The following is a 6,679-nucleotide window of genomic DNA, read 5'->3' as shown; positions in this document are numbered from 1 at the left end:
AAAGTATAGTCCCAGATATGTTTGTACTGCCTTGCCATTGCCAACTCCTACAGCACAAACAGATCTGGGATCAGGCTAAAGGCCTCACCCATGAGATACAGTGGGGAAAAAAAGTATTTAGTCAGCCACCAATTGTGCAAGTTCTCCCACTTAAAAAGATGAGAGAGGCCTGTAATTTTCATCATAGGTACACGTCAACTATGACAGACAAAATGAGAAAGAAAAATCCAGAAAATCACATTGTAGGATTTTTTATGAATTTATTTGCAAATTATGGTGGAAAATAAGTATTTGGTCAATAACAAAAGTTTCTCAATACTTTGTTATATACCCTTTGTTGGCAATGACACAGGTCAAACGTTTTCTGTAAGTCTTCACAAGGTTTTCACACACTGTTGCTGGTATTTTGGCCCATTCATCCATGCAGATCTCCTCTAGAGCAGTTATGTTTTGGGGCTGTCGCTGGGCAACACGGACTTTCAACTCCCTCCAAAGATTTTCTATGGGGTTGAGATCTGGAGACTGGCTAGGCCACTCCAGGACCTTGAAATGCTTCTTACGAAGCCACTCCTTCGTTGCCCGGGCGGTGTGATTGGGATCATTGTCATGCTGAAAGACCCAGCCACGTTTCACCTTCAATGCCCTTGCTGATGGAAGGAGATTTTCACTCAAAATCTCACAATACATGGCCCCATTCATTCTTTCCTTTACATGGATCAGTCTCCTGGTCCCTTTGCAGAAAAACAGCCCCAAAGCATGATGTTTCCACCCCCATGCTTCACAGTAGGTATGGTGTTCTTTGGATGCAACTCAGCATTCTTTGTCCTCCAAACACGACTGTCACGCTCTGGCTCCGGGACTGTGTTGTTTGAGCCAGGGTGTATTCATTTGGTTGTGTTGGGTATAGGGTGTGTTCATTTGGTGTGTTTGGTATTGGTTTTGTTTTCCGTGTTTGGTCAGTGACTCCCAATCGGAGGTAACGAGTGTCAGCTGTCGGCTCGTTATCTCTGATTGGGAGCCATATTTAAACTGCCTGTGTTCACCTTGTGTTTGTGGGTTTTTGTTCCATGTTCAGTCATTGTCACTGTGGACTTCACTATCGTCATTTGTTTTGTTGTTTTCGTGGTTGCTTTAATTAAATAAAGTCAACATGTTCGCTCAACACGCTGCGCCTTGGTCCGCTTCCTTAGACGATCGTGACAGAAAAACCCACCACAAAAGGACCAAGCAGCGTGTCCAGGAGCAAAGAGACTGGACATGGGAGGAGGCGCCTGGTAAGGAGATCGAGAGGCTGGCGATGGCCCAGGTGGGCAAATCGTGGTCCTGGGAGGACATGCTCGGGGGCAAGGGACCTTGGAGGAAGATCAAGGCCCTGGCGAGAGAGGAGCAACGGCGTCAGCAGGGTCATCGTCGGAAGGACGAGAGGCAACCCCAAAAAGTTTTTTGGGGGGGGCACATGGCTTGGGCGGCTGGGCAGCAGGAGGCTGCCACAGGGAGACGTGGAGAGAAGGCTACCGGATTACGGGAGCCATTGGCGAGTAGAGGGAGGGAAGTAGTGGAGGCACGGCGTAAGAGACTGAGGTGTGTTACCAGTCCGGTCCGGCCCGTTCCTGATCCCCGGTTAAGGCCAGTGGTGTGTGTTCCCAGTACGGACCGGCCTGTTCCTACTCCACGCATCAAGCCCACGGTGTGCGTCGCCAGTCCAGCCCGGCCGGTTCCTGTTCCACGTACAAAGCCTACGGTGTGCGTGGCCAGCCCAGCCCGACCTGTTCCTACTCCACGCATCAAGCCCACGGTGTGCGTCGCCAGTCCAGCCCGGCCGGTTCCTGTTCCACGTACAAAGCCTACGGTGTGCGTGGCCAGCCCAGCCCGACCTGTTCCTGCTCCATGTACTAAGCCGAAGGTGTGCGTCGCCAGCCCAGCCCGGCCTGTTCCTGCTCAACGCACAAAGCCTACGGTGTGCGTCGCCAGCCCAGCCCGGCCTGTTCCTGCTCCACGTACGAAGCCTACGGTGTGCGTGGCCAGCCCAGCCCGACCTGTTCCTGCTCCACGTGCTAAGCCGAAGGTGTGCGTCGCCAGCCCAGCCCGGCCTGTTCCTGCTCAACGCACAAAGCCTACGGTGTGCGTCGCCAGCCCAGCCCGGCCTGTTCCTGCTCCACGTACGAAGCCTACGGTGTGCGTCGCCAGCCCAGCCCGGCCTGTTCCTGCCACCCGCACCAAGTCTACGGTGCGCGTCGCCAGCCCGACCCGGCCTGTTCCTGCCACTCGCACCAAACCTACGGTGCGCGTCGCCAGCCCGGTCCGGCCTGTTCCTGCCACCCGCACCAAGTGTACGGTGCGCGTCGCCAGCCCGACCCGGCCTGTTCCTGCCACCCGCACTAAGTCTACGGTGCGCGTCGCCAGCCCGACCCGGCCTGTTCCGGCCACTCGCACCAAACCTACGGTGCGCGTCGCCAGCCCGGTCCGGCCTGTTCCTGCCACTCGCACCAAGCCAAGGGTGCGAGTCGTCAGCCTGGTCCAGCCCGTTCCTGCTACTCGCACCAAGCCAAGGGTGCGAGCCGTCAGCCTGGTCCAGCCCGTTCCTGCTACTCGCACCAAGCCAAGGGTGCGAGTCGTCAGCCTGGTTCAGCTCGTCCCTGCTACTCGCACCAAGTCTGTGGTGCGTTTCGTCAGCCCTGTCCGGCCCGGTCCCGCTCTCCGCACCAAGTCAAGGGTGCGCTTCGTCAGCCCGGTCCGGCCCATTCCTGCTCCCCGCGCCAAGGCAGTGGTGCGCGTCGTCAGCCTGGTAAGGCCCGTTCGTCCTCCACGCACCAAGCCAGGGGCGCGTGTCGTCAGTCCGGCTCCGGCCAGCGGGGCTAGACAGGACCAGGGGTACTTTGGGGGGTTGGAGAGGAGGTGGGGATCAAGGCCGGAGCCAGAGCCACCGCCGAGGAGGTATGCCCGCCCAGCCCTCCCTTGTTTAGCCCGTATTGAGGCGCGGTCGCAGTCCGCGCCTTTAGGGGGGGGTACTGTCACGCTCTGGCTCCGGGACTGTGTTGTTTGAGCCAGGGTGTATTCATTTGGTTGTGTTGGGTATAGGGTGTGTCTTCCCGAGTTCCAGTATAGCCCTGGGCCCGTATTCATTCAGGGCCCACCCTGTCCCTGCAATCTATTTCGTTATGATCTAAAAATACAAAACTGATACTAGATCAGCACTTCTTCTCTGAGATGCTTTATGAATATGGGCCCTGATCCTCTAGTCTAGACCCTTACTTGTCACGTCTACTCCCGCTCCCCCGCTCCAGTGCTCGACGTCGCCGGTTTACTAACAACCGGTCCTGGCAACCCATCATGACGCACACCTGGCAACCCTCATTATGCACACCTGGCAACCTTCGCCTCAGCATGAGGCACACCTGGACTTCATCACTAACCTGATTACTTCCCCTTTATCTAGCACCCTAGCATTGTTTTTGCCGAATATTCCAGCAATATTCCTCAACCTATTCTGGGAAACAATTCCAGGAATTCGGGCAACGATTGGTAGCTTTGGTTTGAGGAGGTCACTGAAATGTCAACAACAAATCCCATTTATGCTGATTTCTAACATACACGTACCAATTTACCAATTTATATGGAATCAGCTAACCAGATGGCAGGATTGGGGACTAACGGATTACATGTAACAGGGATTACATAATCAGACTACAACAATTAAGTAACTTTAATCAATACATTTTGGATTACTTAATCTAATATCAAGATGCAAGTGTTTGCCTCAAACACACTGAAATGGCAGGTTTTTGAAAGCTGTGCTGAGACACACAGTTTGGAAGTCACCTTTCAGTGGGAATGGAATATTTTCCTTTATGTTCTAATCTATCTGAAGTCCTCAAAATGGACAAATTTGCTCTCCTTGGCTGCTTTACACAGAAACTTTTTGTAACCAAAAACGTCAGTCTCCACTTACTGACAACTGAATCATCCTTAATTTCTTCAGGATCTTTGTTTCAAAAGGACATTTGTCATTAGACAACACAGCTCCACCCTGTTCACATCCCATCAAGCACTGGGATGACAATCAGCTTTCTCTTAATGCGTTACATCTGCCTATTGACGTCTTTATCATCCTGTTATGTTAACGGTGTGTTGGACGTTCAAATGACCATTTCCTCTTTTACTGGCCACAAGCTGCTTGGTGGCTGGGTGTAATAGGCCTTTCATTTCACAATCAAAGATTGAGGATTGGGACAGCTTTCCATGGAGGTGGACAGTGAAGCTGACCTTTTAGCAGTGATGACCTTTCATCAAGAACTTGCCCAAGGATGCTGGGGGGTTGGGTGGGCAGAGTTAGATGGAAAACGGATTGGTCTACACCAGCTTAAAGTGAGGAGGCAGATGCTGGCTACCCAAAGAAGAAATCCAAAAGCAATCATTATGTTACTCATTTAGAGTAATCCAATGGATTACGTTACTAATGACTTTTATTGTCATATAATCTGTGATCAGTAACTGATTACATTTATACAAGTAATCCGTCCAGCCCTGATTAGTACTTGCTGAAAGTGTACTGTGGTCTCCATATGTATTTGGACAGTAATGCTAAAAAAAAATGTTTTTATTTGAACAGCCCAAGATTTTGTTGTGTTAGCTATATGTGTTTGTACAGTGGGTGCAAATAGTCAATTAAGATTATTGACACACACATTGACACACATTATTGTAAACTTTTCTTTCATTTCCTGGGAAAATTAATGTGACAACATTGATATGACAAGATATGATTCCCAATAAGTCAGTTATGGTCATGTGTGTCCTGAAAGTGGTCATTTTGATTTAGAGATAAACGATGGAAGTTTAGTTGCTAATTGTTACCAACTCAAATCAATATGGAATTGAATTGAGTTGTAAACAAATTGTTATGTAAAAGTTTGACTTGGCTGCATGGCGTATACTTTGACATTTGATTTTTTTTTTTATTCAGTAGAGTATACTTCTCTGGGACATTAGACTTACTGCATCAGAAGACCAGTTTTGAGGTAAAAAACATCTGACAAACTTAGATTTTGGAGTGATATTTCCCTTTAATTAATTGAACACAACTGTATTGCTCTGCAGACAGTGCAGGTATCCCTTCTTCTTTGACCTCAATGGGACAAGCTGTTAAAACAGAAATACTGCAGGTCCCACTGACTTCAACAGGTGTTTGTTCACCAGTGTGGATCGGTCTGCATTATAAAATAGACAGACATAAGGTTTTCATTTGCACAATGAGGTGGGATTTGTCAAAGTGCAATGTAAGCAAGCAGCCCCCCTCTGAACGTATGTAGCACACTGCAAATACCCACTGAGGCTGGGGGGAATGGTCGAACCTCGCTAGCCCAAATTATAGACTTGCAGGGACAGAAATACTCCCTCAAAAGAATTGCCCAGTGAGACCGAAAAAGAGGGTCTCATTGTGGGAACTAGTGGGCGTCATGTCAGTGACCCACATCCTCTGCTCACCCCCCACCACATACATGTACGGGCGCGAGCGCACATACACACCAACACACAGACACGTACACACACACACATGCACACAGACACACACAGACAAGTGTGCGCACACACGCCCACACACAGGGCTCAATGGTGACCTGACCACTACCCTGCCCCTTCACCCCCTCCCCCACAGGCCTCTTACTCTTCCAACTCTTTCCATTCCTGCTGTCTTTCATTTGATCCCACCGCTGCCCACTGGACAATTCCCATGGTCTTCCATTCATCAGCAGATCTATTAATATCTTAGTATTGAATATACCATGAAACACTGAATGATCTGCGTTTGCTGTCTCCTCCTTTGGGGCGATGATGAGGCTTAACTGTACAGCTGTGGTAAGGTGTGAACATCCCTTTAAATGTCTTGAAAATGTCCTCTTGTGGCCTGGACAGAATGTCTGATTGCATATGATTCACATCAGGGACTCTGGTCAAGTGGACCACAATGCACCACAGTGGACCACTCTGCCTACAGTGTGACTGCGTGATCACACAATGAATCACAATGATTCACGTGAATTTCAACAGTGCATCTACAGTAAACAGAGACTGTGGAGAGAGAAGAAAATTGTTTTGGAATTGTCATAGGTGTGTGAGGTAACAATAAGAACATTCATAGCTACTTACTCATGGTGGAACTTTTAAGAAATGTAGGTTTACTGTGAGATTTTATAAGAGCACACTCATTCCCTCTGGCAGAATCCGGATATGACACAGACACGTCCGGGAAAGTATTCCCGGGAGGAAAACTACTTGACATTTCATACAGTAGAATACAGGGAGCAGAGTTAGATTTGTCATATTCTTTATACACAGGTTATCTCCTAACTCTTCTTTTTGTATACAATCCACCCCCTGACAATTCCAACCCTTGAACGTCTGTATGGATCATTTATGATGTACGTAAGTGTAGGTATTGTAAGTGTAAGAGTAAATGAGCAGTGTTATGCAATACCGTGAGAGTGAGCTGCAATTATGTCATCAGTGATACTAACACAGAATTTCAAACCTGTCTGGCCTTTTCAACCAGACGCCACTGGTCTGTGACACAGCTATGCATTTCCCTCCTCCAGAGACAAAATACATGGAATTACTCATAGCAAAACAGTCTTACAGCTCCTATTCTTCAAAGATTCTGCATGTTTCAACAGAGATGCCC

Source organism: Coregonus lavaretus (genome assembly GCF_964263955.1).
Source record: "Coregonus lavaretus genome assembly, chromosome: 2".
Lineage (NCBI taxonomy): Eukaryota > Metazoa > Chordata > Actinopteri > Salmoniformes > Salmonidae > Coregonus > Coregonus lavaretus.
The sequence above is the reverse complement of the archived record's forward strand: the minus strand, read 5'-3'. Positions refer to the sequence as shown.